The sequence below is a fragment of the Muntiacus reevesi genome, chromosome 2 (genome assembly GCF_963930625.1).
Source record: "Muntiacus reevesi chromosome 2, mMunRee1.1, whole genome shotgun sequence".
Classification (NCBI taxonomy): Eukaryota; Metazoa; Chordata; class Mammalia; order Artiodactyla; family Cervidae; genus Muntiacus; species Muntiacus reevesi.
In genome coordinates, this window is record NC_089250.1 from 115,847,291 (window position 1) to 115,861,979 (window position 14,689).

Sequence of the window (14,689 nt, forward strand, 5' to 3'; positions counted from 1 at the left end):
CAAAGTCTACCAACTCCCAAACAGAACAGGAGAGCAAACTGTGACATAGTGCTCTGTGATATAAAACCAATTGCTGGCCTTCAGCTCATTTTTAACTTCCAAAAGTTTATATTTCCTAAAATTGTATTTCTGATGAAATAACATCATAAATTCTACCCTGGATATGAGGCTTGGGCTACAACATACACACACTGCAAATGCATTCAGTGCTCTGGGGCATGTTTGGAAATATTGACTGCGTTTAAAAACTAAAGCAAAAGAAAAAGATGGCTCCTAAAGCCCAAAGCCACAATATTGTTAACTTTTGAAGGAAAATAAAGAAAAATAAAGCTATTTAATGCACCCTAAAATTCCATGTAACATTACAGGCTAATGGAGGTCAAAAGAGCAGGAGAAAGCCCTAAGGTGTTCACTGAGACTTAAGGGGATACTGACATCGCCCCAGGGATCTCACATAACTATAAACAGACCAGTTGCCCTGGAGGTCTGTGATTTCTTAAAATTTCCTCTGTTACATCTCCTCTCCTAGACTCTCCATCTCCTAGCCTGGGATTATTGCTGCTATTATCAGACATTACCACTTTGAGAACTTCTGAAGATGCCCTATCACCTGCAGGCTATTAACTGGACTCAGCTGCCATATCACATAGGGCCTAAGAGTACAACAGGGTCCAGTACTCTGGTGTCCCAGAGATACAGCTGTGATTGTAGATGTGCCCTGATGAGAAATGGGGAATACCTTTCACCCTTTAAGACATTCACTTTTCTGTGGATGTCTTTGGTCTCCGTATCTGAGGAGTTTTTGTTGTTTTTAGTGAAACAGCTCTCTTCATCTAATATTCAGTCTACCTTCCTTCGCAGTGATCTACAGTGAGTCCAACAGGGACCTGCCTGAAGGCAACTCCAAGTAGGAGATAGCAAGTTCTACCCATCCCCTCTTGTGCAAACCAGAGTTTCTTATGAGATTATGTCCTGGCTTCGCCTTGGATGAGGAATGTGACTTTGACCAGCTATGGTGGACATATCTGACATATGTCACCAGGCAGAAGAGTTATGACATCCAGCAGTGAACAGCTTAACTTCAAACAAGACCCTAATTACTCAGGAAAAGGCAGTGAAGCTGGTGAATGAATCATCTGACCACACTCAAGGGCAGATTTCAATATAAAATACCACCTTTTCAAACTGATTATGAACTTTAGAAATTAGGACTAAAATGTCATTGAGAAGATCTTATGTAATCTTTTTAAGTAGCATATATCTAAAGCAGTGAAAATATGATCAAGGTTATTGGATTTCAGTTGATCAAAGTAATTTTAATCCCAGATGCACTGAGATAAGTTTACTATCAAAATTAATCAGATGATTAAAGAAGATTCTGAAAACACTCTCCAAATGGTCATAATACTTTTACTTTACAATAGTACCTCTCTAGCTAGAATAGAGCAGTGGGAAAACAGGAGCTGGGGTAGTGTTGAGCTAGTCCTCAAAATTAAATATTGGTTTTGACATTTGCTGACTATATATAAGTTTTCAAACTTAGGCTCAAATTCCACTATTAACAACTGGGGGGTATAATTCTTACCTTGTATGGTTTTTGTTAGCAGGAATAATAAAAAATACAGAATATCTTGCTCTACATTCAAATAAACAGTAGTTGCTCAATAATACTGTTACTATACTTAAAAATCAATACATAACATGTCATTCCTGATCTAGAAGCCAAATCTTCATTCATTTTTCTTTCCTTAATCTTCTCTCTTATGAAGTAGGCTAGTCAGTCAGGGCATGGATAACTACAGGGAATGAGAGAGTAAGAACTAGAATTAGACTCTCTTGTTGAAGAGAGAACATGGAGTGGGTAGAGAAAACAGAAGGGTAGGTACCTTCAATGTGAACACAATATCCAAAATGGTCGTCATCCATATCATAATACAGGTAAGCCCTTGGTATCAGGGGCCCAGACAAAGTGACCAATTGGCAGCCATCACTGTTAGCTGGTATTGGAATCCAAGACACAAACCTGGTTTCAAGCTCTGAGCAGAGAGAAGATGAAGCACTAGGCAAACCAGAGGCCCAGATACTTCCCTTGGTAATAAACAGACTACCAAGCCAAGAGATAAGACAGAGATAAAGTCAAAGCCCAGTACTTGAAAACAGATGCACAAATGTGATCTTGATTGAGCTGCAGATGCATGAGGTGGAACCATCTGATTGCTTCCTGTAAGATATGAGGGAGCAAGTTGGTAGCACCTACTGTCCTGGGGGGGGGGTGGGGTGACTTCTGGACAAATATAAGGTATCAGACCATGTCGTATGGTCTAGCATATTAGGAAACCCAGGAAAGAACTGCTGAATTGAGTATATGAAACCACAATCAAATATAGCAAATCTGAAGGAAAAGACAAGGACCGAAGGATAGAATGGGTGACTTTTGCAATCACTAAGTCAATGAAAGGGGAGCACAGCGAAGTTAAAGAGCAGGACAGAGGAGATGCTTTCATGCTTAGAGGGATGTCTCTTTTATAGGGAAATGAAACTCCAGCTTAATAAGAGAGGATAGCTGATTAAAGGAACCATATGTGACTGGAGATGAGCTGCTTGATGCTAAGACAGTTCCTAAGGACAGTGCAGTTTTAGGCAAAGGAGAAAGGAGGGCATAGATATGGAGAGGGGTCTGATGTGATCAAAAAGCAGCAGAGCCTGTTGTTATTCCCTAGGTGCCTAACCAACTGTTACTATCTTTAACTTCCCAGTCCCAAGGCCAGAGCGTCAGACAGATAACTAGACATGGGACATGAGATTCCATCCTTCACTAAAGTGACACCCAGAGCAGTAACTAAACTGTCTGAGACATAATCAGTCCATCTAACAAACAAAACAATTCTACCTACCTCACATGATTGTGTAAATGAGATCAGCATCTCTGAACCACATGGTAAATGTTAAGTCACTATGTAATGTTACTATGTGAGTTGTTTTGTAGAAGGTAATTTTTCTGAGCAGCTAGACACTTAGAGCCCCAGGTTCAGATAAAGTACAGGAAGGTGACATTGGGAATGCCTCCATTGTGAGTACCCGGTCCGTTCCTCAGATGAGAAATTGTTCCGAGTCTGGCAGGTATCACATAAGAGGGAGGATGATCTGGCAGACTCTAAGGCATCCCTCACTTCTCCACCAACCACTGTCGTGTAGGCACTCATGTCATCGCACCATCTCCAAGTACAAGGAGCAGAGACCCTCTCCCTGTGTACTTCCCAGCTACCAAAGCCCACACAAGTGGTGGGAGCTGAAAAAGGAGACAAATCAAGGTGAACTCACAGATGTGAAAAGCAGCAAACTGAAATATCAATCATGTTTCCCTAGCACTACGAGAAGCACAGTTCATTTGTTACACCTCAGATTACTTTAAACCAGATGCTCTGTAAGAAATGCCATAGAGCAAAACTGCACAGAAGAGTCTAAATGTGACAGTCTGCATCACAAAATAAAATAATTCTGGTGCTCCCAAGGACAATGAGTCAGAATCAGTTTACAGGAAAAAAAAAAAAAAAAAAAACAGAAAACGAAAGGCTTTTCCTTCATTTGATGTTTTAAGAAAGTTTTTAGTCCAGAGCGTCCCAAATTTCAGTGTGCCTCTAGACTACTTGGGACCTTATCCAAATGTAGATTCAGATTCTACAGGTCTGGGAGGTGTGGGTGGGGGAGATGCTGCATTTCAACAAGCTCCCAGGAGAGGCTGGTAGTAGGAAGGTACTAGACAATCAAGATTGAGGATTTTAAAGTAGCTCTTATGACTTCTACATACAGATAAGAGAAAACTGATAGGAAGGGAAAGAAGATACCATCTTATAAAATGAGTCACTAATATCAAAACATGCTTAAAAAACACTTGATGTTTGATGTTCTCTTATGATACTTACTCTCCTTTGAAAGTGTTCACAATTCATTTGTGAAGTCAAGATACATACACATACACATAGACACATAAGCATATGAAGTCAGAACCACTGTGTACCCAGGGTGAAAATCAGTATAATGCACTGAGCTAACTTTTCCCTCAGAATTCTTATCTGCTAAAGAAACAATAGAATTATTCACTTTATGACAACTCTGAAGCATCTATATGAATGGCTGTCACAAATAATAGCCCTCAATAAATGGTTACCATTGTCAATAATGGTAGTAACATTATCAGTAGACTTTGAGTTTCTCAATTCTCCTCAATATTTTTAATCTTACTATGAAAGTGAAAGTGAAGTCGCTCAGTTGTGTCCAACTCTTTGGGACTCCATGGACTGTAGCCTACCAGGCTCCTCGGTCCATGGGATTTTCCAGGCATGAATACTAGAGTGGGTTGCCATTTCCTTCTCCAGGGGATCTTCCCAATCCAAGTATCAAACTTGGGTCTACCTCATTGTAGGCAGACGCTTTACCATCTGAGCTACTAGCTTTCTGATTAAAAGTCAATAATTTTCTTTTAATTTGGGAGGAAATATAGAACAAGATATAAAATGTTTGAATTCATGCTTAATCCAATTATGAAGAGATGTATATTTTTAATACTCCCATTTGTGAAAATTCATGCAGTATTCATGTCAGATGATATTATAATATAGTATAAATTTGTGGTTTTAAAATTAAAGTTATAGTGTATATTTTGTATCTTAACATAATCACAAAATATATTTAAAATTTCTTATATTATAAAATATGAATTTTTATAATCAATTTTAAATGTTCCTTTCAGTGCAATACTATAATTTATTAAAGTACTCAGTTATTACTTTTATCAGATGTTTAAGATGTTTTCTAATTTTAATATTAAAATTACATTATAATGACTGTTCTTGTAAACATTATTTGTGCACACTTTGGTTATATCATGAATTCAGAAAAAAATATTGAACTAAAGGGTATGTGCATCATTAAAGGTTTTGATACATATTTTCAAATTAGTCTGCAAAATAATTTACACATGTCAACTCCCATAGGCAATAGGGCAGCAAGGGGGAAGCATGGGTATGGGGTGACGGGGTGAGTAGGAGAAGAGGGGTTTTAGAGAGGGAGGTCTGTAAAGAATGGCAATGGCTTTGACTTCCACCATGAGCAAAATGGGCAGCATAGAAAGTTTGTAAGGAGTAATCTAAGTCTTTAGTAAATCAAGAACCAAAGTTTGAAGACCATGAAAGAGAGCATTATAGTAATTCCAATGAGAGAAGGCCAGGGCTGCAGGATGGAGATGGTGGATAGACTTGGGATTCTGGATTTAATCAAAGGCAATGACAACAGGATTTGCTGAATATGAAGGGGAAAATAGGTAATGATGAGTTCAAGTTTTTTAGTATGAGAAAATGGGAGATGTGTCACTTCCTGAGTAGGAGAAACCTGTGGGTGGACCAAATGGGCTGGGAAAGAAACTCAGCCACTCAGTTTGGTCAAGTCTGATTTGAGATGTCTTTGAGATACTAAGTGGGCAGTTAAACTGGTAAGACAGAGACTCTGTAGCTATTAGTCTAAATTGCTCCTCAATTTCTTTTTGAGTTATGGCTATTATTTATCCTAAAGTGCTACTTTTCTATAAAATAACTCATTGCTTTTTATTAACATAAATTTATACACAGAATTATCTTTTTATCTTTCATATACATTGTTAGATGTTCATATAATTGTGTAGGTTTTTTCCCTCTTTTTTCTTGACAAAGCTAGCTCACAATTAGCTGTGTTCTTATCTTTTTAAGTAGGTGTAGATATTTCTATCTAATTTTTATCATTTCTATTTACAAATTCCTTAATTTTCTCTCTATATTTACTGATGTCTCTGATCTGTTTCTTCATTTTCTTTTATTCTTCTACCAACTATTCACACTGAAGGTTTAATATATTTTAATGCTTTTTGCTTACCAGTAAAATTTCTAAGGTTGTGGTTTGTGTGTTTGGTAAGAATACACACATTTTTATGCACATGGTTCATATTTTTGTATTTTGTAGTTTCTTTTTAATATATTCTTATCTGATTTATCCTTTGACCAAGCACTTAATTAAAATATTGTATGTTGTTCTTTTTTTTACAGCAAACATTTGTTTTTATTAAAAAAATCCCTTTTGGTAAGAGCTTCCCTAAGCCACCATAGAGATTAGGTAGCCTCCAAGAGTCCCACAGCTTTCACCTTATCTTCTGCCTTCTTTTGGTAGGGGATGGTGGGGAATGGGTGTGGTATAGGCAGTCTCAGAGGTGCCCCATCCTGGACTCCTGAGAGAGTTCACATCACTAGCAACATGCCCTATGGCACCTTGCCGGGGGAGATGGGGGGATCACCACAGAGCCCCTAGGCTCAGGCTGTTGCCTTAGGCAATCCTCTTTGTATAACTTCAGGTGGAACCAAAGAGGCTTTCATAGCCTCCCAGGCCTGGTTCTTTGCTTTGGTTGAGAGCAGGGCAAGATCGAGAACATAGCCAAGGGCTAAGGGAGAAGAGATTGCATTTGAGATACCCTTTGGAGTCTGGAAAACACCTGGACATCTTGGGAAGGAAGGGCTGTGGAAGACCCCATTCACTTTTTCTTGACTTCAGGGGTGTCATATTTCCTCTTGCTGAAGTTCCACAACTGCAGGGGTATGCCAATGGGAGGGAGAGTCAGGACCCCAAAGGTCATCCAGTTCAGGAAATGGAGGGAGAATCCCCTATCAAACTCCCACTGAGCCAGGGATCTTTCCTGTCCAGTTGCACTGGTAAAGCCCATCACAACAGACCCATCCTCCTGAGCCAAGTAAGTAATAGTTGCTGAGGTGAAGGGAAATAACCAGCCTTGAGACGGTGCAGGACCAACATGTGGGAGACACTGCTAGCAGGTACAGTCTGATCCCATTTGACACTGAGCATCCCAGCGACAATGTCAAAGAAATCTAGAGGGAAAAATTCATCAGATAATTCCACATCTAATACATACAGCACGTGAGCCAACATTGTAGACATTGTACTGTGAGGTCAGGTCTCACCCTTCCATGGCACATCGGTGTTCAGCAGTGATTAGAGGCCAAAAGCTTGGCTCCTTCCCCTACCTGAGTGGCAGTAAAGAGATCCAAAACCACGAACAACAGCAGCCTCATCATGGGCACCCCCAAAGCCTTTTGGGTGTCAGCAAAATCAGAATCATATGCTGTTCTTTACAAATTTCTAAATTGTATGATTTTTATGTTATGGTTGGTTATTAATTTCCATTTCTTCCAGGCTATAAAAACTGTGCAATTTGCAATGCTGAATTTTATACTTTTTGGGTGTATTCTTGAGAATAAGTCACGTTAACTGATATGAAACTAGACACAATACAATCCATGATATTGACCTCATTACTTTTACTTTGAAATTAAAGGGAGCTTCCTTTCCTGCTGCAAATGATCATCCTTCTAAATCTACCCTGTGTAACCCTTCTATTATTGATGATGTCAGAGACCATATCACTCTGAGCCCTTTTACAGCTTTGGGATATTTCTTCCTCATTGTATTGCCTCAGAAGGATAACCTAGAGAATATTTTCCTGACAACATCAATACTTAGCAATACTATAAATCTAACACAAATCTAACACCAAAATTATTCTTGAATTTTCTTCTTCCTTGGAAGGTTTGCTCCCTGCCTCTCTCCTGTGCTTGGAATCTCTGCTGGAACTTCAATTAGATAATGCTCCTGTGTTCCGAAGTTAAACGCTTCTGTCCTCCAACTCTGGCTCCTCCAGACCTAGGTCTTCTGCTCATGCTGGTAGCATAATGAGGATACACGTGAGATAAGCAAACTATTATGTTGTTGAGACAGCACTACTCAGATTCTGGTCAGCTACATTCCTGCGTTTGGTCATTTCAACTGGAATAGAGAAATAGGGATTGTGTTAATCTCTGTAGAAGTCACCATTTAGCCTCGAAGCTTTATACATTTTAGGAATGAGATACAGGAACTGAAAAGAGATTAATTCCAGGATATTGTGGAAGAGGACAAAATGTGGGGAGAAATAAATGGGGAATACCAAGGTGTCTGTCTGAAACAAAAATCAGATTAAACTGGAAATAATAAGGCCTCACGGCCTCACAGATTTCCCTGGTGGCTCAGATGATAAAGAATACACTGCAATGCAAGAGAGGCAGGAGACGTGGGTTTGATCCCTGGGTCAGGAAGATCAACTGGAAAAGGAAACGGCAACCCAGTCCAATAGTCCCGCCTGAAGTATTCCATGCACAGAGGAGCCTGATGGGCTACAGTCCATGGGGTTCCAAAGAGCTGGACACGACTGAGTGACCAACACATTCTCTTGCGTGGAATGAAGGTATTTTAATGTTCTATGTCATTCACTATTATTTCTTTTTATCTACAGTCATTTATTGTGTTATCTATATGCCAGACATGCGGTCTGAGACTCACAGCAATTAAAAAAATAATAAAATTTAAAATTTTTATTCAATAAGATAATCTGTGCATAGTAAGCACACAAATGGTTACTGTCATCATAACTATTATGTTTTGGGCTCTGGATATTTGTAGAAGGAGAAATTATTTTCAAGCTAAGGGTAAAATCAAAAGGTGGAAGTAAGGGATCAGGGAAGTTTTTTTGGAAAAGATGCACTTCTAAAGAAGGGAACACCTTGTCTCTACTTCACACCTAGTTCATTTGTGTGCTGTATAGAACTGTCCCTGCCATCTCTTTCCTGGTGTTTGATCAGACTCTGGCTTAGTGAGTATTAATCAAACTCATTGCTTTGCTATTTTTTATGTCACTTAGGTGGAGTATCTTTTTATTTGACCTAATCTGTTGGTAACTTATTCTTTGAAATGAACAGTGAGTGAATAAGACCCCAATCAACAATCAACAATAAAGACTATTCCTGCCCTGCATTTTAACTAGACACATTTTAATGAAGGGGAATTAAGAAGATTCAGGTGGCATTTTAAAATGAAATGAAAACCAAATCAGATACAGATGACACCAGGCATAAACGTCTTGCATCATGGTCTTTTATAGGCAGTTAGTAACTAGCTGAAGGAGACCGAAGGCATCACACAGCATATGGCGAGATAAATATGGCTTACTTTTAAAACTGCATTTGTGTCACACAATTAAACATTAAAACTCTGTATTCCTAAAGATTCTGCTGCAAAACTTTAAATTTTTGCAAGTTTCATTGTAACCACTCTGGAGACTTTTGAAGACACGAAATCTATCATTAGAAGCAGAATATCTAAGTCACATGATTACAGAAAACTATTTTTAAAAAGGTGCGAATAAAACTTGCAATCCAATCCAGGGAGCAGCTCAAATAATAACCAATATTCACTCCCAGCTACGCCATCCCAGTGAACAGAAGGTATAGATGATTGTGCCTCCCTAGAGCCCAGCAAGGGAAGGAGAGCTCTGAGAACGGACTTGTCCCAAGAGGGACCAAGTGGAACTGAATTACTGCAAGTCCAAGCCTTGTCTTCAGAGCATAACAGTTTCAGCAAAACTGAGGTTAAGAAGGTGTGTTCCAATATCATTTTGCCACTGCAGCAAAACCAAGACTGACTTAATTAGTGCATTGAATATAGCTTCTGATAGGTATCAAAACTAAGGCCCACCTGGGAAAATGGGCTTTGGTTTCTAAACCGCACTTTTACTGAATTTGGAAAGAAAAAATAAAATAATATTTTTTTCTTAAAAGTTTGAAAAAGTATTTCTAAATTATTTTAATCTAAAAAACATTTTTATTATTTTAAGGAAAAAAAAGTCCCACTCATGTTTCTTTGTCTCAATTCAAAAAACTGAAAATAGTTGAAGATCACAGGGTACCATTTAATCAATGGTGCCAAAGCAGAAGTCTCAAGAAAATCTCTCAAAGAAAGATGCCAACTTGGGAGTTCCTGACTCCACTATCATCTGTAAATGCCAGCAGTAAGGTTTATCTCAGAGGGCTGCTCTGATGATTAAATGAGTTAATATGTAAATAAGGCTCATAACAATATCTAGAACATAATAAACAATATATGTATTTGTCATCATTATTATTATTTTGATATTATGAAGATGTAATCTAGACAGTCCAGGGTAATGGATGGTTCAAATAATATTTAATACCTTCCATTTGATGGGCATTTAATATGTTTGAGGTACTTTATGTAAACTGACTTAATTTTCACAATAATCCTATGAGGTGGATACTACTGTTATTTCAATTTTATAGTTTGAAAATCTGAGGCTTAAAAGAATTGTCAGGTGCTCAAATTAAGGTTAAGTCAATGGGCTGGAAAGTAGTTGCATCAGCGTTTTAACCAGGCAATCTCCTTGAAGCAGCTGCCCTTTAATAACTAAGTTGAATGTCCAAAACAAACAAAAGCAAGATTTATAGTGGCCAAGATCAACACGTAAATCTAGAGAAAGCTAACCTAGACATGTTACACTTGTGACGGTATAAGCAAAGTCACACATGCCACACACATGATGCAGGGGAGCAACATCTGTCACCCCAAAATATGCCTCTTTGACATGAGGTTTATTTTGCGCTAAAGGCAATCAAAACCCAGGAGTTCTAGGAAAAGCTCTTCACCTCCCTCTCAACTGCCTTAATTCACATAGGAGGGGGCCCTGTAGCATTAGCCATCCATACCAGACATTCTTTTTCACCTAAGAAATTTATCTGTGTAACAGAGTAACATCGACTTTGCTAAACATCTACTCTCCCTTCAAGTGAAGGGCCTTCCTCCCTTTGTGTCCCCGAGTCCCTGTAATCCTTTCCTCAGCAGGATGCAATATAAGCTTCATTTACCTGGCTGCCCTTTGTGTCTGCATATCTTTATGTGGCTTCTCTATGTTTGTAAAGCTGTTTTCCTCCTGTTACTTTGTCTTATATCAATTTAATTATTAGAGTAGCAGAAGAATCTACAAGGGAAGAAGGGAACTTTTTTCCATGCCTCAAATGACAAATATGCAAATATGACAAATACATGCAAAGAACTCAACAATTATTTGGAGATAAAAAGCAATCAACAGCATGAATAGAACCTCAGGGAAGCTTCTTGCTTTTAAAGATTTAAGTACTTATGTCTAAAGTCAGAGCCCCTCAACTGTTCTTCCCCACACTGTGTGTCTCTGTGTAACCTCATGCTTTGATAATGCAAAGAGAAGAGGCAGGGATCTGTTGAGTTTTCAGGATAAATTCATATGGATGCCAACTAATGTACTCTACCTTCAGACTGAGGGATCAGTACACAAAGGTTGAAATTTCTTACTGAGGATGTGTTAATATAATAAACCCCAAATAACCCAGAGTCTGTGAATTAGATTTTGCTTTCTTTTTCTTCCTTCATGTCACTTAGCCAGAATGACAAGCTAGTCCTTGTGGCCTCACCAGATGTTCCATATGAACCTGTCATGTAGAAACTTCAGACTCTGTTTTTCCTTGTCACCCATCTCTAAATCTGCAGTATGGCCTAACAAGATCTAAAAGAGCATACACTTCTTTCTTAGACTCCAAAACACTGTCAATGCTATTGATAACATTAGTAGTAACTCTACTTAGAAAACAAGACTACATGTTTCACTTCTAGATTACAACCATGTACAGTTTATTTAGAAGCATTACTTGCAGACATAGGAGAACCCACCTAGTCTTTTCACCATCACACATATCTTGCATTTGGATCTGTATTATCTTTAAAAATCTTAATCCTTGTGTCTTTTGTTTCCTGTGGGTGGAACAGGCTTGATGAGTCTGTATTATGTAACTAGCATTCATTTTGATAGGTAATTTCTCTCCCGGGTTGCTTTTAGCTCAGTGCCCTGGAAGTCTTTGCCACGCTGCCAGAGACTCCATTCTTCAGTACTTCTAAAATACTCATACTAGTGTGTAATCTTTAATTCCCTCTCCACAAGCACAAGCACAAACATGGCACTGTAAGATTTTAGAAATGAATCATTTATGGTAACAGGAAGAATTAAAATCTATACAAGAAAAATTGTGTGTGATAATGGGATGGGGGAGTGTTCCAAATCCACAATCAGGATTCCTAATGCACAGTGAATACACCCAGATCTTACAGCACAAGTGCTGAAAAGAAGAGATTGCCCTCGTGTCAGCCCAGATGCCATTTCAAAGACTGGAACCTTGATCTTCTATTTTCGGGACAGTTCCAAGGTTGATTTTACTTTTGTTTATGCTTAGGAACAGAATTATTTTTTTAATATTATATAAATGGTTTGTGGGCACAGACATTGCAAAAGTTGAAAGTACTGCACACCCTCAATCTGAGCTCCTGGCACCCAAGGGTATCCTCTCTCTGTGAAATTGTAAGACCATCGAAGTTTGGGCAAACTCCACAAGAATAGTAACTTCATGAGGGGGCCAATGGACAGCCAAATCCCCAGCCCCACAAGCCCTATCTTTTAATACCCATTATCCTAGCTCCTATTTTGAGCATAAAGAAAATTAAAATCAACCTTGGAATTGAGTCTAAGTTTTCATTCTCACCAATCTTTAAACACAGACCAGACTCAGTTTTTGCCCCTTACCCAACCACCCTCCTCTAGTTCCTACTCAAACCAAATAAAATAGTGCATTTCATCATATGAAAGAAGTAAGGCCAGACTAAAATTTGGAGTTTCTATAAAACCTGAAAGCTTATACATTTTTAACTATGAAAAGACAGCAAATGTGTCATTAAGTTTCTTTTTTTTTTTTTTTTTTTTTGCCTTTTTTTAAAATTTTTTTATTTTTCAGTGGGTTTTGTCATACATTGATGTGAATCAGCCATAGAGTTACACGAATTCCCCATCCCGGTCTCCCATCCCACCTCCCTCTCCACCCGATTCCTCTGGATCTTCCTCATTAAGTTTCTAAAGTCCAACAGCCCTCTTATCCTTCCTTCCCCTTGAGTTTAAAGCCCCAGAAATAAGATTAAGTCAAGGTACTATCCCAAAGATGCCTTCTAACTCAGCTGATAATTTAGTTTCCTGGATCACATCAACTCACATCTCAAATACATCATTACTAAATTCTTAAGGGTCTAAATGAACATCCATGTTTTTGCTTTTTCTATTTTTTCCTCTGTAGATGGCCAGTGGTATCTAAAGAAAAGCCTTATTGGGGGGCAATGTGAATCTATTACTTACAGTGGCAGACTGGTCCACAAAAAGAAGAAGCTATCTTATAAATCTCTATAATTAAAAGTATGGTCTATGGTTATCTGCCCCAGAATTCAGGTAAGAGTTTGGGGAAATGAATATTACTGGGCTCTACCCTATGTTTCTGAATTAAAATCTCAAGAAAAATTTTTGGGCATCTATACATGAAAATGTTCCTCATTAAATTTTAACAGTGGAAATCCTCAAACTACTCTTTTAAGTCATCTCATTCTTAAGATAATATTGGGGCATATTGCATAAACACATGTACATATATAAACTTATAAACATATGCATTTTTCCTTTTGTAGTTTAAGCAAATGAAACAATGACACACTTTGCTTTAATTATCACTATAAATCTTTCTGTGCTATATATGCTTACTGTGCTCTGCATTAGAATGAACTGATGGTTTTCTAACTTAGTAGTAACTTCCCAGACCCTAGCTAAACCTGAACTGAGGGTTCAGGAGATGTGAGTTATGTGGCCAGCTTTACAGCTTGTCTTTTGAGTAATATCAGATCTCAGCATCTTCCTTCAAAAATGAGGCACTGGCTATCTTTGAGAATCATTATCAGTTGCAAAACTGAATAACTGAATTGAACGTTGATTTGAAAACTGGAGAAATATATGGGTAAGAGACAGACTGTGAGACAAATGGCAGCCATCCACTCATGTGCTCTCAACAGAACACTAAGGAAGAATTGCAATCTCACCTGCCTAATTAATTATCTAATTTGATTAAAAATTACATTTGATTTGATTTGCAAAGGGCACTGATAAAGACCCTACCAATGGCTCTAAATGCATGGTCTCCAAATGCTGGAAAGAACAGTTCCTTATATCAAGGTCAGATATAAACTTCAAGCAGAGAAGTTTAATTCTTATGTGTCTGAGTCCAGGAAAATAAATTCAAAAATAGGGATAATACAAATATCAAATGATGAAGTGACAACTTAATTCTAACCAGAAGCAATAGTCAGAGAAAGTAAGTGATTAAGAATGACAGATAAACCACAACTTAGGAAAGGTTTATTCTTCTATAAAGTTAACAAGTCTTCCCAGAGTTGAATAGGTGAACTACATAAGTCCATTAAACTACCACAAAAGAAATGCATCAGAATAGAACTTTTCTAAGATTGTTGATATGACTGCTTAGGAGATTTGAATTGTTCCTCATGGTAGCTGCTCTTAGTAAGTCAACAAATTGAAATGAAGATACATACTTGACATCGAATACATCTCATATTCATGTCTGACAATAGATTTTCACTTTTCGGATGTGTTATATTCAGATGAGAGTGGATTGAAATATCATATATTGGACACAGGAGTCAAGAACAGGACTGAAAAGTCAACACCAAGAGTGCTAGGCACTGCATGGTAAGAGGAGGATGGGAACTGAGGCCAGATTTGGAACGTGAGTCACAGGAATGTGCTAGCTTTCTTTGTGTTATTCACGAATACAGATGCATGTTGCTGAAGAATTTTTGGCTTGGAAATGGGAACAAAAATTAGTGGCAAAAATATTCATGATACATAAAGTGT

The 14,689-nt window shown here is 38.1% G+C and overlaps 1 pseudogene; it reads right to left on the reverse strand.

Moving 5' to 3' along the window:
- Nucleotides 1-6,553: 6,553 nt before the first annotated feature.
- Nucleotides 6,554-7,109, reverse strand: LOC136157234 (translocon-associated protein subunit beta pseudogene; annotated as a pseudogene).
- Nucleotides 7,110-14,689: the final 7,580 nt, after the last annotated feature.